Source organism: Odocoileus virginianus, chromosome 22, assembly GCF_023699985.2.
Source record: "Odocoileus virginianus isolate 20LAN1187 ecotype Illinois chromosome 22, Ovbor_1.2, whole genome shotgun sequence".
Taxonomy (NCBI): domain Eukaryota; kingdom Metazoa; phylum Chordata; class Mammalia; order Artiodactyla; family Cervidae; genus Odocoileus; species Odocoileus virginianus.
The window spans coordinates 39,482,510-39,502,147 of NC_069695.1; the positions used below are offsets into that span (position 1 = coordinate 39,482,510).

The 19,638-nt window shown below is 38.0% G+C and overlaps 1 long non-coding RNA gene across 1 annotated transcript in view; it reads right to left on the bottom strand.

Annotated features, from left to right (window-relative positions):
* The window catches only part of LOC139030399 (uncharacterized), a 113,360-nt gene extending 97,983 nt beyond the window's left edge, over nucleotides 1–15,377 (bottom strand). Inside the window, exons 1-3 of the long non-coding RNA XR_011482770.1 lie at nucleotides 14,969–15,377; nucleotides 13,944–14,091; nucleotides 6,543–6,656 (exon numbers count right to left, since the gene is read on the bottom strand). This is a non-coding gene — a long non-coding RNA (uncharacterized lncRNA). The remainder of the gene's footprint in view (nucleotides 1–6,542; nucleotides 6,657–13,943; nucleotides 14,092–14,968) is intronic.
* Between the last annotated feature and the right edge of the window lie 4,261 nt (nucleotides 15,378–19,638).

Below are 19,638 nucleotides of genomic sequence, written 5' to 3' on the forward strand. Positions count from 1 at the left end.
AAAATATGATAGATACTATATCATTATAAGTTACATTACCTAACTTCCAATACTGTTTCTTAGAATTGTTTCTCTCTATTTAGAATTTTATTGTGATCATCCTTAGACCATGTATCTACCAAGCACAGCACATTGAAAGAACACTTGTCTCTGGTGTTTCCTCTATCATAGAGATTCAACCATTCAATAAATCTGTCAGTCAGATGCCAAATAAAATCTGATGATTTCTAGTCTACCCGGTTTTATGCCAAATATGATAGAAGATATGAAAGCATAAGACATAGTTCTTGTCCTCAAGTAAAAAACTCCAAGAGTGGCATCTACCTTCTTGGAAAATCCAACCCCTTTTTCTTTGACACATAACTTTAAAAATGACAATTTGAGAATGACTAAGAATGCTTTAGGAACTTTTAAAAGAGAGTATAACTGAGGAGACTACACAAAAGATGTGAGAAATGAAATATCTTGCAGTTTAATATAGTTGATTTCCCTCGGGAAGAAGTGTCCTCACCACAAAACTGCAAAATGGATGGCAGACAATGGACAAGAGATCTTATTAGTAAGAAATATAAATGTGGTGATAAAGAGTTGAGGAAGGGGAGAGAAAACAAAGAGCAAAGTGTGTTGGATTTTCATACAATAAAAAAACTTTACCTCAACCTAGAATGATGTTTTCCTAAAAACAAAAACCCCAGAGGATCCCTAACAACTTTATTTCAACATAATTTATTAACAGCACTTGAGCCATAAATATATTGTTCAAAGGTAACTTCTTTGATAATATTTTGGTGCAGCTTTCCCCATTCTCCTCTTCACCTGCACCTTCTTACCCCACAGAAGGATACTGGATGTGCGGGAATATGGTGTCAGGACCTGTTGAGTATATAGGGGATCACTGAAAATAGCATGTGAATATGTGGAGGAAGAAGGTTTCTGAAAAGTCATATCATAAAACTGAAAGTCACTCAATTGTGTCTGACTCTTTCTGACCCCATGGACTATAGAGTCCATGGACTTCTCTAGGCCTGAATACTGGAGTGGGTAGCCTTTCCCTTCTCCAGGGGATCTTCCTCACCCAGAAATTGAACTGGGGTCTCCTGCATTGCAGGCGGATTCTTAAAACTCATATTATAGGGAGACACCAAACCAAAATGAAATGAGTATTTTTTAAAATGTCTTTTGTGCAGCAATTCACTTTTTAATCAGCAGGATGAATATATGGGAAATCAGAGAAAAGCAAGAAAATTTGAAACAGAAGCGGTAGACAGTAAAGAGATGCCAAACATTCCCTGAAGGATATTTGCAATGAATGTTTCCAGGATGCCTCTGCTGTGAGTGGGAAGGTAGCTCTGGAAACCACCCAGCTGGTATGAGGAAACTGCACTGAACATTCCAACAGGATAGGCAAAGACAAGAAAATAAGTCCAACAGTATCATCTTCACTGTGTACAATTTGAATTGGCTTCAAGACTCAAGCTTGTTATTAATTAACTTTATTCCATAATTCCACACTAAATATTGGGACATTAAGACCTTTCAAAATACTAAAATCAGAAATTCAATTAGTACTTCTTGCTTCCCATGAATCTGTAGCACTGATTTTAGAATTTAACTGTAGACTGGCTCATATTGCTTTTCTTGTGCTTTGTATTGATCAGTCAACTTCAGTCCATCCTGAGAGTGTATCTGTCAATGTGTGCCAAGTATAGAGAAAGAATTGGCCCCTGTCTTTTAAGGAATTAATTATCTTGTGGGTGAGATAAGAATTACAGGTATGAAAAATAAATGATTATCTCATTACAGTTGTATTCTCAACATGTAGAACTTGCATTTACTTGTCACATGGAAACACATGAATGGTATCTTAGAACACAAAATATGGCTAATCACAAGGGGCCTATGCTTAGCTCTTAGAAAAGTCCCTAATTTATTTATATATACGTGAATGTATAAATTTCTTGCTTCTTCCAGGATCAATTCTCTATCAAGACATACACTCTCTCTATATACAACTATCTTTAACATTTTCACTATATTTTTTCTCTTACCTGTGAAAGTTACATATATATGTGTGTGTGTGTATGTGTGTGTGTGTGTGTGTGTGTGTGTATACATATATATATGGATGGATGGATGTTAGAGTTGGACCATGAAGAAGGCTGAGCACCGAAGAACTGATGCTTTTGAACTATGGTGTTGGAGAAGACTCTACAGAGTCCCTTGGACTACAAGGAAATCACACCAGTCAATTCTAAAGGAAATCAATCCTGAATCTTCATTGGAAGGACTGATGCTGAGGGTGAAGCTCCAATACTTTGGTTACCTGATGCAAAGAGCTGACTCATTAGAAAAGACCCTGATGCTGGGAAAGATTGAAGGCAGGAGAAGAAGATGACGGAGGATCAGATGGTTGGATGGCATCACCAACTCAATGGATATGAGTTTGAGCAAGATGGTGAAGGACAGGGAAATCTGGCATGCAGAAGCCCATGGGGTTGCAAAGAGTTAGACACAACTGAGCAACAGAATATATATATGTATATATATATATATATATATAGCTTCCTAGGTGACACAGAGGTTAAAAATCTCCTGCCAATGCAAGAGATGAAGGAGATGTGAGTTCAATCCCTGGGTCAGGAAGGACCCCTGGAGCAAGAAATGGCAACTCACTCTCGTATTCTTGCCTGGGAAATTCCATGGACAGAGGAGTCTGGTGGGCTACCATCCATGGGGTCACAAAGATTCAGACAGAACCGAGTGAGGGACACACACACACACACACACACACACACACACACGTGTGTATTTTTCTTCTAAAAGTAATTGACTATGTGATGAGGAGCTGATCAGAGTCCCACAGAGCTGGTAAGGCCCAGCAAATAGTGGAGTTGTCACTTACTTACTAAGTGACAACCCAAATATTATTTGTGGAGGTTCCTCAAGAACAATCACTATTTCAAATTAAAGGACTCTGTAAGTGTATCTGCTCTAATGTTTAATTTAAGGCTTTGAGTACCTGGTGTTTAAATATAAATGTATTTAGTTACTAAAGGGGCCAGAGTCCTCAGCTTACCATGTAAGAGAATACTAAATACATCATATTTTTTTTGGTGTTTCTCTGCTGGTCTATGTGGTCCCCTTCCTACTCTTCACACTCTTCATTCATATGAACCTTAGTTTTAAAGACCACAACTTGAGATTATAGGTGAATTTTTACTGACTGTCCACTCTTACTTTGCCAGGTGTATCCTCCTTGCTTCCACATCTAGTTGACGAAAGAAATGCTCTGTTCCTAAGAAGAGACAGTGACTTTTGACTGATAATAAACATTGATCCAAATGAGTATCCCTCATTCCAAAGTCCTGACTCCCTACAGTTTGCAGCAGGTAGGTGATTACAAGATAGAAAGTGAACCATGGATCGGGGCTGGACCAGCACTCTTGCAAACAGTGTCCACTTTGGACAGTGCAAAACAGCTAATCCTAAAGTAAAAACCAAAACAAGCAAACACAAAAGTCCTCTTGAGGTTATAGATCACAGTAATGCCATCTATTGGGGCATTTTTAATATTTTAATCATTTGCTGATTTTTTTTAACTTATATGGGCATACTTTCAAATGTAATTAGAAAAGACACAACCTACATATGGATTGTTAAAATATATATATATATATATATATATCCCAAATACATGACCTGCCTCTTGAGAAACCTGTATGCAGGTCAGGAAGCAATAGTTAGAACTGGACATGGGGCAACAGACTGGTTCCAAATAGGAAAAGGAGTATGTCAAGGCTGTATATTGTCATCCTGCTTATTTAACTTACATGCAGAGTACATCATGAGAAATGCTGGGCTGGATGAAGTACAAGCTGGAATCAAGATAGTCAGGAGAAACAGCAATAACCTCAGATATGCAGATGACACCACCCTTATGGCAGAAAGCAAAGAAGAAATAAAGAGCCTCTTGATGAAAGTGAAAGAGGGGAGTGAAAAAGTTAGCTTAAAACTCAACATTCGGAAAACTAAGATTGTGGCATTTGGCCCCATCACTTCATGGCAAATAGATGGGGAAACAGTGGAAACAGTGAAAGATTTTATTTTTGGGAGCACCAAAATCACTGAAGATGGTGACTGCAGCCATGAAATTAAAAGACACTTGCTCTTTGGAAGAAAAACTATGACCAAACTAGGCAGCATATCGAAAAGCAGAGACATTACTTTGCCAACAAAGGTCCATCTAGTCAAAGCTATGGTTTTTCCAGTAGTCATGTATGGATGTGAGAGCTGAACTATAAAGAAAGCTGAACAAGAAAGAATTAATGCTGTGAACTGTGGTGTTGGAGAAGCCTCTCGAGAGACCCTTGGATTGCAAGGAGATCCAACCAGTCCATCCTAAAGGAAATCAGTCCTGGATATTCATTGAAAGAACTGATACTGAAGCTGAAACTCCAATACTTTGGCCACCTGATGCAAAGAATTGACCCATTTGAAAAGACCCTGATGCTGAGAAAAGATTGAAGGCAGGAGGAGAAGGGGATGACAGTGGATGAGATGGTTGGATGGTATGACTGACTCAATGGACATGAGTCTGAGTAAACTCTTGGAGTTGGCGATGGATGGGGAGGCCTGGTGTGCTGCAGTCCAGGGGGTCGCAAAGAGTCAGATATGACCGAGCGACTGAACTGACTGACTGCTGTATGCATATATATATATACATATATATATATATACACACACAGAAGTGAAAATTGTAACCTAATGTTCAAGATATGAAAAAATAGCATTTTTTAGGTACCACAATATGAGTAAAATCTACAAACTAGCTTTCTAAATGACAGAAATAGGTCTGATATAAGGGTAAAGGCAACATTTACATTTTGTAAGATATGAATGGGTTAATTCATTTTTAATTCATTTATTAATTCAAAACCTTGTTACTTAGCTGTATGATGGATACTTTGCTTAGTAGTAAGCATTAAATGTAGCTTATTTTAAAGCAAGGTCTGAATTTGCATTGTAATACACAGATTTGCTGCACTCAAAATACAGAAATTCCTTCCAATAATGTATGTGAACTGGTGATACCTTTAAATAATAAAATGCTAAACACAAGCATGAAGTCTGGAATTCCCACATGGCAGTGGTGGCTAGGGAAAGCAATTAAGAAGGTGAAATCATGGTAGTAGTCGGTACTTGATCGTAAGAGGCAACTTCAAGATGGCAGCATCACCTCGTCTGATTATTAATAAATAAATATTGACGTTAATTTAGCACTTTCCGTCTTCAAAGCACTTTACAAATATTAATTAGTCCTCTTAGGACTATTTGAAATATAATTTCTGAAGTTTGCATTTTAATAGGATATTCATGATGATGTTTTTTGCCTTCAAGTACAACAGCTTTTTTTTTTTCAATTCTCAGAATTTGTTTTTTTCTGGAATTAAAGTTAGTAGAATGAATGTAGTTAAAGAGCCATTCCAGAAAGTTTATCTCAGGACACTGAGTTTAGAGTCAGGAGGAACTGCATTTGCAAGTTCCCATAGTAATGGACCAAGATCACGGTTCAGTTGTCCTAAAGATCTTTGACCAGGGAGAGAAACTTTTAGGTCATCACATGAATCTATTTTTGCACTCAAATCTTTGTACAGGGTGTCATCCTTACCTGGAATTGCCACTCAAATGGCTAGCAGTTTTCATTCTCCTTTTGCTTAGTGATTCCTAGGCAACTAGGTTTTATATTTTATAACAGAAAAGTATTCCCTAAATTCTAGCTTTCTTTTTATCACCCAACAAATGTTCATTAAGTTACCAAATCAAAATAAAATCATAGATGCTTACCTTATAGCTCATAGCATAAGAGATTCAAGATTATATGAGTAACCATCATAGATGCTTACTTTATAGCTCATAGAATAAGAGATTCAAGATTATATGAGCAACCACTACACAGAATGTGTTATTCAAAAAATACTCTTCTTTAAAACAGTTTTTCATTTACAAAAAATTGAGGGAAAGTTACAGATTGTTTTCATATACTCCCTCAACACCTCCGCTTGCCCTTCCTATAATGAACATTGGCACGGTACATTTGTTAGAATTGATGAGTCAATAGTGATGGTGATGATGGTGGTGGTTTAGTGACTAAGCCCTGTCAGACTCTTGACCCCATGGACTGTAGCCTGCCAGGCTCCTCTGTCCATGAGATTTCCTAGATAAGAACACTGGAGTGGGTTGCCATTTCCTTCTCCAGGGGATCTTTCTAACCCAGGGATCGAACCCAGGTCCCCTGCACTACATGTGGTCTCCTGCATTGCAGGTGGATTCTTTACTGAGTTACTAGGGAAGCCCATCAGTACTGATACATTGTTAGTAACTAAAGTCCATAGCTTCCATTAGTGTTCACTCTTTATGCTGTACATTCTATGTTTTGACAAATGTGCAATGACATATATCCACCATTACGGTATCACACAGAATAGTTTCTCTTGCATGTCCTTGTCAGTTAATAAGAGTTCGACTTCTCTATGACCACTCACCTTTGTTCCAGACACACCGGCACTTCAAGGAGGTTGTGTCCCTTTGGTGACTGCTTGTAGAAGCACTATACCATCAGTCTTCTCAGCTCCACTGAGCAGGGAATTTCTCTGTCCCTGTAGAAATGCATTTCATTCAGCCTGACTTGAAGATAAGAACAGGGTCTAAGGGTTGGCGATGAAAGGGAGACATTTGCAATTTAATGCCATTTGACTTAGAAGAGGTCTTCCCAAATAGATGTGCCTGTCATGCATCTTGTCCAATTAGGGAACATCCTGTCACCTTCTTTTTGTTTGCAATACCTATCACTTCCCTCACTTCTGCAATGTCCAGGGTTATCACAGGGTCCACTCTAACATCCATTCTGTCTGTGCAACTGCAAATGATTCTACTAATCATTGGAAAGAGATTCACCTCTATATTTTGGATAAGCAGCTTGTCTAACCAAAATAGATATACTGGCTTATGTCCAATTTTTTAAGATCCACAAACCTTTGCTTGACCATAACCCCCCACTTAGTATACAGGAGCAATCTTTCTGTCTCAACATAGGTATCTAATTGCTTTGTGATTGTTTGTCTATGTCTGCTCCTCTTCTAGATTGTAAGCTACATAATGGAAAAAAATTATTATTCTTATTTACTTTCCTTACTCTTAAATTCCTCAATAATTTAAACTTCGCCTGCTACATGATAGAGACTCAATTTGGGAATGGGTTTAAAACAGCAAAAAAAAATAAAAACAGATTTTAAAAAAGTAGATACAAGGAGAATAAATAAACTAGAAAACCAACTTTATGTAATACTTCAAGGAGATGATTTTTAAAAAACATCTAACTTTACCATCCAATCCTCATACCTAATGAATGTGTAATAGCACAGAGGAGATGAAAAGAAGGTAGGGTGTGTTCATGGCTTGCAATATCATCACATAAAACCTTGATCAAAATATTATATGTGCCTCAAATTCAGTCCCCTTTTGTCCTTGAGGATTACCTCTAAATGCCACTTTCAATCACTGAGGATAAAGACACTGATGACAACAATGGCATTTTTTCATTTCCCCAGTGAGAGGACCCATTCTATTCACCAATGGAGGAGATTTCAGTCTTTAAAGAACATCAGAAATATGCAGAGATCCATGGCTTTCTAGAGGATCATTATAAACCCTTCCTGTTTACCTTTGGGCATCCTCTGGAAACCTCTCTCTGTTACCCCCCTTTGTCTGCACCAGGCACCGCACCTGGGGCCCTGATAGCATGGTGTAGCCTCTCCCATTTCCGTCTCACTCTGATTGTAGTTGCCTGGATATTTGCCACACCTGTCACTTCCCATGGTCCATTTTCTCCACCAGGCTTCAGGCTACTTTAGGACAAAAAGTCAGTTTGCTTTGCTCACTATATCATATGCTGAACTCAATGTCTGGAATATAATATGGGGACAAAGGGAGTGAGGGGAGGTAGGAAACAAGGCAAGGAAGAAAGTTAAAAAAAAAAAAAGAATGCAGGAAGGCAAATCTCACATCTAGAAATAATAAACTTTCTCTAAGAAGCCCTGGAACATTAAGGTTTAACTGCTTCTCCTAGAGTCTTGATGCATAAGAGATCACAGAGCTTTTCAGGAAAAACAAAATGCCGACCTAGCAAGGGAAACTAGCTGGCCCACACCTCCTCCGGAACCATCCTTGACACTATGATTAGCCTTGATTTTGCTTTCCCATCTGTTTGATTTATATTAGATGACAGTGGATTAACTGACCTCAGCTATACTTTACTGCTGTGTTCCATGGGATAGTTAATCACTATAGCCAGATATGGAGATGTCCCCAGCACTAAAAACAATGCGGTCCTGTGTTGTGTGTACCGTTTTACCTTGGGGTCCATTTCCTTTGTTGCTTCTGGACTATATTTGATTCTTTTTGTCTTTTCTATCATCTGAGATGAGCTTAACTCACTTGTATCCTGTTGGCTTTATTATTCATACAGGGCAGACTGTCTCTTTCCACTTAACACTTATTTTCTTATTTTATACCTGGCATGTGTATTATTGTTCAAATTAATTGAAGACAGGGACCATGCCCTATATTATAGTTTTATCATTTCCTTTAGTGGCTAAATTACTATGTTGAACACAAAAGGTCCTTGATATTTTTCTTAAAGATAAAATCTATAAAAAGTAAAAGGAATTTTCTTATCACAAAAAGAAATATTTATAATTCGACTCATATATACTCCTTCAAAACCACCAAAATCCTGAGATTTATATTAAGAGTTTAAGATATTCAAGAAATGTTTTCAAAAATCAGTGGTTATATTTGTATGTGTACCATTTGTGTTTTCATTGTGTCCAAAAACAAAGTACTTGCTTGTTTAGTTTTGCTTGTTTTTTGTTTGTTTGCTTTAGGTCAGATACCGAACTCAAGAGTTAAAAGATGTTATTACAAAGCATGAACTCTCCTCTGTCACCACCCATGCAGACCTACTAGGCTCCACCCTCACTAATGTCCTAAATGGCATCTTAGCAGCAGAAAGGTCAGAAACAAAAAGCTCCAAGTTCACAAGATTTAAAGGCAAGTTATCAGGAGTTGGACTAGAGCCCCAAACCATACAGGCTATAAGGTCAGAACTAAACTGTTTTTCCATTTTATTGCTCAAGGACAAGAGAGCTTGATGCATGAGACTCCAGCACCATAAACTGTCTACCGAGGTGGCCATTTTATCACATATGGTTGCGAGTTGAGTACTGACCACACAATTTAAATCGACAGCAGCCAGGCCCTGGTGGAGATGTGAGAAGCAATGTCACACACAACATCCTTTTCCTAATTATTGGGACCCAGACAGGTGGCAGGAAGGGAATGAGGGGTGAGGCGTGGGGAGAAGGAGGGGCGGGGAGGCACAGTGACATTTCCCATCTCAGGAGTACAAGATTCATTACCTCTGATGAAAAGTCACCAAGCTGCGGTGAGTCCTGACATACTCTGTGACAGGAGAAAGTGACATGGCCGTTTGACATTCAGGGCTAGAAGGTTGCCGGTCTGTAATCACTAGTTAAAATTGAATCTTGTACATTGCACCCTGCCAGCACAGCTCAACTCTTGATAATTATTTGGATGCTACTGTATTTGGATTTTATTTCCCCAGCAGAGAGGAGAAGTTGGATTTATAGTGTACTGCTGGGTTAAGATTGGAACAAGCTAGATCTTTTTTATGGTTAATATGGCAGAGCCAAATAAATCTAGAGGTGCTTTTTGTCCCCATTTTAATTCTAAACCCCTTGGGGATGGGGGTGGGGAGTCACAAAAGAATCAAAGAATTCGTCTTCTAATTTTCCATGAACAAGCTACAATTCTGTCTGTGCTAATGTTTTTCTCTTTTTTTCCTTTCAACTCATGATGCTTTAAACCAGCCATCTGGACATGAATGGGGCTGGGAAACACCATTTTGAAACAGCTATAGCCTGAGTAGCCACATGGATGAGGACATAGATGATCAATGCCACTTAACAACCACTTCTTCTTTACCTGGGGGTCAAGAAAAGGACAAGAAAAATGTTTTACAGTGGGTCATTTCGGTATAATTACAGAATGGCCTTGAACTGTTGATTTGCATACAGGCATGCTGTGATTCCAACAAGAATATTCTCTCCTCTCATTCCTATTCCAAGGCATGAAAGCTTCCATTCTTTGCAGGAGCACAGTCTGTATATTCACCCCATTAAGCCCAGAGGGATCCTGGATGTTATCTTGACAGGCTCAATCTAACATTTTGAGGGGTCACAAGCCGCATGTTCTTAAAAGGGAAGAGTGATCACAAGAGGTAACTTTATGTACCGACAGAATATGCATTGCCTGTGCACAAGGGTTTAACTGTGCTTTGGGAAGTAAGCAAACTGGCCTGATCTAAGATATCTTTGCCTGTGTCTAAAAGCCCATTGCTTGTGTCTAAAAGCCCTTGTTTCCAAGGGTTCCAAAGTAAGTCACTATTTCTAGGAGGAAAAAAAAAAAATGTATATATATATACTTATATAGTCAAATACTGGCATAGATAAAACATGGTTGAAATTTTGCTGGGTAAGTCTGATAGACTCTGATCCCAGAGGGCTCAAGAACTGACATTCATTGTTCTGGGGGATTTACTCTGAACCCAGAACTCTTAGCCTTGCTCCAGCTGCAACCTAATTTCTGGCAGTTAACTGTGATCTCGTTACTTACAGAGAAGTCTCATCACTTGCTCATCACTGTTTTAGGACTGATATGAAAGTGAAAGTTGATCGGTCGTGTCCAACTCTTCTTTGCCACCCCATGGACTTTATAGTCCATGAAATTCTCCAGGCCAAAATACTGGAGTGGTTAATCTTTCCTTTCTCCAGAGGATCTTCCCAACCCAGGGATCAAACCCAGGTCTCCTGCATTGCAGGTGGATTCTTTACCAGCTGAGCCACAAGCGAAGCCCAAGAATACTGGAACAGGTAGCCCATCCCTTCTCCAGCAGATCTTCCCAACCCAGAAATCCAACCGGGATCTCCTGCATTGCAGGTGGCTTTTTTACTAACTGTCCTATCAGGGTAGCCCTATAAAATTGGTATATGGAACCAGAATTCTGATTAATCTAATTGACATTGAGAGATAACAATGCAAGAGGATTTACATGTGAAAGTCACATGACTAGTGCAGACATAACAGATAAACTGGCCAAATTCCAAACAGAAGGTGTCTGTGTGACCAAGGAATCACCAGGGAAGTAGAAATGAATCTAACTCTTCACCTTCTTACTGAGAGAGCAGGTATAGCCAAGGTTGGTCTTCACCAAATGTGTTTATGCCTGCTAAGTCACTTCAGTTGTGTCCAATTCTTTGTGACTCTATGAATTGCAACCTGTCAGGCTCTTCTGTCTATGGAATCCTCCAGACAAGAATACTGGAGTGGGTTGCATGCTCTTCTTCAGAGGCTCCTACCTGACAGGGACTGAACCCACATCTCTTATGTCTCCTTCATTGGCAGGCAGGTTCATTATGACTTAAGAAGGCGAGATATTCAGCGTCTTCAGTGTAAGGTTCCCTTTCTTCTGATAGTGCTGAGATGGGCTCTGCCAAACCTTGTTTTCTTTCTTCTCCTTTGTTCATTCTTCAACAGCAAACATCACCTGTTGTATCCCTCCTCCACTTTGTACCAGAGAGATGCTATTGATACCAGAGCTCACTCTCAGAAAGTTGTCCTATTTTTCTGCTTTCCTAGTCACTTGCAGACGTAAACAATTTAGAATGAATATAATAATTGCTTACTTTCATTCTACTAGAAAATCCAATGATAGAAAATATACTGATAAAAACTTAAGGAGATAATTTTTTTAAAAATTTTTTTTGCAAAAAGCAAGAATTTCTGAACAGGGAAAATCTAGGAAAGTAACTGAGTCTTGAGAAACTTGGCAGTTGAATGATAAGACTATTTGGTGAAAGGACATGAACAACTTAAGGAGGTTAATATAGAACAGAGAAGAGAGACAAAAGAAAAGGGACAAAAATAAAACATATATCAAGAAGGCTGAAATTATGCCTGTAATCTCCTAATGGAAACAGAGACAGGAGTGTCTTGGACACCATGGTTGCTGAAATGATGATCCCCAGGAGTAGTAAAACTGGGGTACCTGTGTTGGTTCATGAGTGTGGTTAAAGGAATAAACCAACTTGTCAGTTGTATATTTGAGCTGTTTCTAAATGTAAAGATTGGATCAAGGGCAATTTCTTTTTTTATGGGCCTCAATTACCTTTGCTTAGGAAGAATAACCCCAATTAAGCCATAAAGCAAAACAACAAAGCTGCAGCTAATAATGGATTTCATCAACAGTATTGCCGATGGCAAACAAGAGCAGTTTCCCAGGGCTGGGAAAGGCCCTCCTCCTTTTCTCCCCCAAACAGAATCTCCAACATCATATATGGCTCAGTTCAAGGACTCCTCTTCCATGAATCTCTCTATTTAACCTTCACAGTTGATCTTTCCTTCCTTTAGTTTCTACAGAATTTTTATCTTCTTATATAAACATATCACATGTATTAGATTGTAAAGTTTTTTCTGTATTTATACATCTTGCTTCAATGAGCAACTATAGCCTGAAGGTATGAAGTTTCTGACACCTAAAGTTAAACTTTTGACCTCCTGGAAACTCAATTTTCTTAACTATTAAGATAAGGAAATGAGAATGTGGACCTCAAAGGTCACTTCCAGCTCTAACATTCAATTGAAACTGTGGTGTGCTTCTTGAACTTCTCCTAGGAGAGAAATGTATTTGTCTTTGTTTAATTTGTGCAACTCTATGTTTGTTCAGCTCAGTGTGAGCAGAACACTGCAAGAGCAATGCTTGGTACTAGACTCAGCCATGCCATAGATTCAGCCCAATGACAGCCCTCCATATGCGGCAATGTCAGCTAGATGTGAAACCAGCAAAATCGTCTTGGGAAGTGACTGCTGGTTCTGCAGGTAGGACATAGGAACTATATGCTTTGTGGAGTCAAAGTTTGCATATGTGTGTTTGACCTTTCATTTTAGAATATTGTGCCACCAGACTCTTTCTAGCCTCATCTTGTTTATGTGTCTTTCTGAGGAGATCAAGCAGTCTGAAGCCTTCTACTCCTACAGCTCCCAGTTATGAGCTTGTCCCACAGCTTTTGATGCAATTAGCATCCTGGAATATTGAACAGAAGCAATTTTATCCTGCAATCAAGAATACTTCAGCTATGGTTAGATGTGAATTATTGCTGCACACAGAAAGAAAGCTAGCCTATGAGAGGTAGCATCGCTCACAGGTGAAAAGAACATAAGCCTGCCAACACCTAGAAAAGCATGGCTTGCCTTTTGATAGTATGATTATTTTAATATGCATGCTAGTGTTCTTTTGAAGAATATTGATTATGTTCATTGGCATCACACAATTGGGGATAAAATCATCAATATTCCATTGAACAAGGGAAGTGGGGATAGAATTTGTGGCAGCCTCAGGTGAAGCCTAAAGATTACACCACTGGATTTGGATAGATTTTCTTAACTTTCCTTCAAATTTGTATGTTACCCAAAAAGGAAGATTTTTGTTGCTAAGTGGGGTTAGAGCTTAGTACCCATTTTAGGAATACTAGGAACAGGAATCTTCTTTTTCCCACACATCCCCTGGCTATGCTATCTGATCATTTAGCAGGAAACACTTTCTCTCTGCCTTCCTGGGGGCTGTTAATTCAAATGCAGAGGGAAAACATGGGTTTGCCTTTTGTGCCACTCTCTTAATCAAAGTGATTTTCCGAAATGCAACTGTAGAAGATAGACTCTTTTATTTTAGGATCAGCAGCAGTTTTTACAATGTTAGGCAAACCTGAGCCCCTCCTTAAAATGTCAGGAAAACAAAAAACCATCCCCACCTGAAAGCCCTCTTGTCTTGAAAGGATTTTTTCGGCTGTTTCCCTTAAGCTGCTTTCTCCTTCTGTGCAACTTCCCAATCCCATTCACAACTGTTGCCATGGTAAATAATTATATCACAGATGAATTGTGTACACTTCCTTTTCATAGCTGGAAGAGAAATTGTAGAGGAAAGGGGAAAAAATCAAAATTCTTTAAAATTACAGGGGAGATAGCTGAGGAAAGATTGCCTCCTCGTTAACATAATTAGCTCCATGAATTATAAATTGGTATTAGAACTTGCTCTTCATGACAAAAGGAGTAATTATATTTACTCATGTAAAATTAAACAATACCAAAAAAATTAATGGGACTCACCAGAAGCTCTCTTGACATTATCATAAAATTCAGAGATCTGAATACCCCACAAACTGAAGTGATTTAAGCAGCATAAACTTTAATGCTGCTTAAATGTACTATGTAGAAATCTGTCTCCTGGCTAGTTTATAATTGTAGTACTCCATGTTCAGAACACACAAACATACACACAACAGTAGCAACAACAGCAACAACAGCAATAACCAAGCTCTTAAATGCTTTTTTTCCCCATAGACTGATGCACAGACAAGTCCAGATTTTTGGTACCCAAATGGGATGTGGAAGTAATTTCCACAGAAAATATTTTTTTTGTATTGACTATTCTAAAGTCAAAGCTTCCAGAATAGAGGGTAACCTGTTAAAAAACTCTCAAATATCTCTAAAAGAGGGGCTGATTGAGAAAAGGCTAATTTGTCAACTAGCTTTGCACACCCAGAAAGATTTCCTATAGGACAAAGGTCTACAACCTCCAGAGTCTAGTACCTAATTATCTGAGGTGGAGCTGATGAATAATAATAGAAATAAACTGCATGATAAATGTAATGCACTTGAATCATCCTTAAACCAGCCTTCCCCCCACAATCTGTAAAAAATTTGTCTTCCACAAGACCAATAATTACCAACATTCAACTATATGAACTGTATGAAATGAAACAAAGAGAATACTTACTTGTATCCAAGTAGAGAAGCCTGGGGTGAATTCAGGTGTCTTTGGAGAAAACCTTGACTCATACAGTAATTCAGCCATCAAGTTCATTTGGGGGGATCCACAACTGTACACGGCTTGTTAGGAATGGGAGGAGGAGAACAGCAAATAAAACTGCAAGATGCTTTTTATACTTCCAGAATTTATGAATCCTAGAAACCCAGCCTTGCATTCAGAATAATATGCAGCCAAAATGAAGCTTAAAGAATATGACAAAGTGATTAAATTGTATGTTAAGTGAAAAAGCAAGTTATAAAATTGCTATTCTAATGATGCCTGGTGTGTGCATATGGGATGACAATCTGTCACTGCTTTTCCTCCTGACCATCCTTCCTAGTCTAGGACTTCTGGAGTCTAGCTTGATTCACTATGCTATTTAGAAGTACCATTGAATCTGTCCTTCACTTTGTATCTGAGAATGTTACTTCAGGCCACTCAATAGGACAACAAGGATGGTACCCCTACCTTGGGGAGGAGGACACACTTAAGGGAAGAATCAAGATCTTCTATTTCAAAGTTCCAACCAGAGAAACATTAGGAAACAGATGGTGCACTGAAACTGAGTAATCAGGGAGAGATTAATAGAGGGGGGTATTCAGAAAAATGCAGGCAGGTTTAAAAAAAAAACCCAACAAGGGATAATGCAGGATTCCAGGATTAGTAACAGTAAAGTGTCCTCACAAACCCTGAAGGAATAAAAGGAGTATGTGCTTACCAGAACTTTTAGGGAAGCTGTAGGCTAGAAATACCAAGCAGGAGTTGTGGCCTTTGGTAGAAGGACAGATCCAACCTGTGGCAACTTGGCCAGACAGGAGCAAGAAGAATGAATATTCCAATTTGACACTCCTGCCCTTGAGTCTTCTGCAGGTACCTTCCATTGGCCAAGCTCAATGCAAAGCCAGAGGCAGGGTTTTTGTTTTTGTTTTAATTTATTTGCTTTGGCTTATAAATATTATTCTCTTTGGTCACAGGGCATGGTAGAAAAGGGTGAGAAGTAAATTTACAGAGATCAGTAAGAAACTGCTAACGGAAGTAAGAGACTGGGAGACAACTTTTTGAAAGATTAGCAAATTTTTCACTCCAGAAAACTGTCTATTTACAAATGAAAAATTTTGTCATTAAATTAAAAAGTTATAATGTTGGAAATTTGGCATAAATATTTACTATGGACTATCTCTGTGATATTACTTTAAAGTTAAATGGTTTTGAACCCAATGAATCATTCAGCTTAGTAAAATATATTTAAATTAATTTTTGAGACCTCAGTTGCCTCACCAATAAGACATTTTCAACAGCAATTTTGTTATATGAATAAATGAATGAAAGAATGAACAGTGAAATTCCCTAGGAAAATTCTCCCTTTCAGTAGTAACATCCTTGATTAGATTTTGCTAGTTTCTTTATTCATGATCTTGCTTTCCTCACCACAGTAGTCTCCACCACTTTTCATATCCAAAGAGATTAGTTTTGTTTTCCTCCAAATAATGTGCCTTGAGGCTCATGGTAAGTTTTACAGTAAGGCCGTTGGGGAAAAATAGTATTTTCTAATGATGTGGCATAGTCGATTTTTATTTAGAATTACTATGTTATCATTTGTAAATAACTCATTAAATATATGTGCCATGATTATTTACTGCAAGGAAAATTGATACTCTCTTTTTCCAGGCTAACAAACTGGTATTAAATATATAATAGCAAAACTATTTTTTGTGTAATAGGTCATATTAAATTCTGTCCTTTTGAAAATGACTCTCTGCATTTATTTCCTAGAGTATTTATCTAATGTATTCTATAAATCTCTCTCTTTTAGCATATGGCTCAGATTTTATTAATACCACATAACCACATAAAGGTTTTTAATAATGAAAATTGTCTTTGTCATTTAGAGAGACTAATGTTCACATGTTGTAGATATTAAAAGCCACCAGAGAAGAGAAACTAGAGTTAAAGAAAGAACAAAGTAAGAAACCATAATTATTTTTATATAGTATGTGTGGTAAAGTGTAATGATAGACAGACCAAACAAGGTCAGACCAGTAATGGAAAAGGCATGACATCTATACTGTCACGCAGGTCCCTTTCCCATGGGAAACACCAGAGACAGATCATAGCGCTGCTTGTCCTCATGCATTGTCCTTGATGCTGTTTTACCATCTTGCTTCTTCTGGTGCTCTCAGCTTTCCAGTCCCAATGGATCAGAGCCAACCATGATGGGCATTTTCTGCAAGTGCCCAAAATATCAGACATGTTCATCCAATATCTCATTTTCCAATGAAAATAACATTTAGCATTTATATGTTAATTCTCTCTAATAAGTTAAATGAATATGCTTTCTTTTCTATTATGTTTACATTGAAAATGTAGTTCATGAATATGATTTACAATTCTAGAACTTATGTAACCTCATTCAGGGACACTCACATTCACTGAGAATCATCAAGCAATGGGGTTAGAGAAACCAAGTGCAATTTTATAATAATAATAACTATGAAAACTTTTGTGACTGTAGTAAACACTTAACAGTCATTGCTTAATTTCATCCTTTTCAAAAATGTGAAGTGTTATTATTATAACTTTACAGTTGAGGAAACTGAGGTTCAGAGGATTATGTAAATTACCCAAGAAAACTCGGCTAGTACCCAGTATGAACTCTACAGTCATGATAAAAATCCATGTTTAAGGGCATAAATTTCATAATAATAGTTAAACACCATATTAATCAATAAATTGAATTCAGAGAAGATAAGTGAATTTCCCAGGCCATGTAGGTCCCAAAGTTTCAGCTGAGGATTGAATACTAGTCCACCAGATTCTTGAGTTAAGGTATGTTTTATCACCACCTCCACCAAATAATTGCCTAATAAAGTCATGGATTTAACAATTCTGATTGAACTAACTTCTGAATGAAAACCTAGGAAAAATTTGACTATACACTTCTTTGAGTCAGAACCAGCCTCCTCTTCCATATTTTTGAGATGGGTTGCAGTCTGGTCAGTAAAAGTACGTGATCAGTGTGCATTGTTATCCTTTTAAAGGTCAAAGTCACATGTGCATCTGGAAATAGTAAGGATCATTAGCAGTAATTACTCAAAGTGGGGTGAAAATCAGATCGTACTATAAATAGGCAAATAGTGTAGAGCAATGTTTGAAACAATATCCACATTCACATCTCAGCTCTCAGTATATTGGATAAGGAACTACCTTCCAAACAAATGTTGCTGGAGGTCTGCATGGCATTCAGAGTGGCTCCTTGCCTGCTGGTTGAAATCCTCATCAGAGAGAGTTCCAAAAAAGAAGTTATTCACCTAAAGGCTGTCGACTTCTATTAGATCACACTGGGCAATAATTTCAATGTTCATGTTTCTGCGCTGTAAAAAAAGGGGAAAAAAAAAAAAGCTTCACATGTGCCAAAGCTTAGCTGCCAACTGTCGGGGGAAAAAAAAAAATTTGATTTCTATTGAATGTTGCACTTTGGAATGAAAGAAAACGTTGTCTAAATGAAGCTGAGGCTCTCAGTCACCTATGCCTATATTACTGTGAAATCAATTATGTGGGCTCTTTCGAAAGTTACTGATTGTAGCAAATTGAATGGCCTTCATTTCAGCATAATTTGGAGAGGTTGATGTAATCAGAGACCTTATACCATGGTGAAATACAAGATTCGTGATATTCAGATGGTTAAAAAAAAGAAAAAAAAAAGAAAGAAAGCTACAGTGGTTAAGCTTGTTCTGTACCTTCCGCTTACCGGCTATAATACATTCCTAAGTACAAATGAAATTGTTTTGATGAAGGCGGTGATGGTTCTGAAGGGATGTGTGAAGGGGTAAGGGAGTGGAAATAAGGTTGCTGAAAATCGCACTCTTGTCCTCATGTGCAAGGAGGCTGCAGAATCTAATCCTAGACCTAATTGGCTGCAAATGAAACACTTTAATATCAAATCTTGAGTTATGCCCCAGAGATGAGGTTCAAGCATAGATGTGAGGAGAGGTGAAATGCTTGATTTTTCTGGCTATGATGTTTGTTCCACTTCATTCTTTTGGAAGTCTAAAGGCCTAAATAATTGCTCTCCAAATTATAAATTGATTCTCTCTAACCTCAAGACAGTGTTTGACTTGAGAAAATTTGTAGTAGGTTTGGTTTCATTGCATTTACCTAAATGAAAATTGTTGTGTGCACTTACATATGAGAAGCAGCATGTCTGTAATCAAGCGTTCTATTTTGTAATAGGTCAGTTGTCGTTGCCAGTGCGTAGACTTGTTTGCTTTAAATCAATGGCAAAGTGATCATACTCCATCAAGGGTCTAAGAGTTATGTGAACATGGGTTGGCCTTTGGGAGGTTGAAGATGCTAAACTGAAACTTACTTCTTACAAGGTGCTCGGGACATTTTCTAACTCTGAGAATTAGTGTGGCTTTGAGTTACAGAGCCAGGCAGCACAGTCATCTCCCTTTGTATTCAGAAAGTTTAGCATTTGTTCTTTTTCCAATGATTTCAAAAAGCCCAGCTTAAGAACAAAAAATTTAATGACAGTTTTTCTGTAACACTGCAAATAGATCCCTCATTTGAACATAATTCTTACATAGAGTTAAGAGAGCTTGATATAGTGAGGAAAAGAATCTAGGTTAAATCTTCAG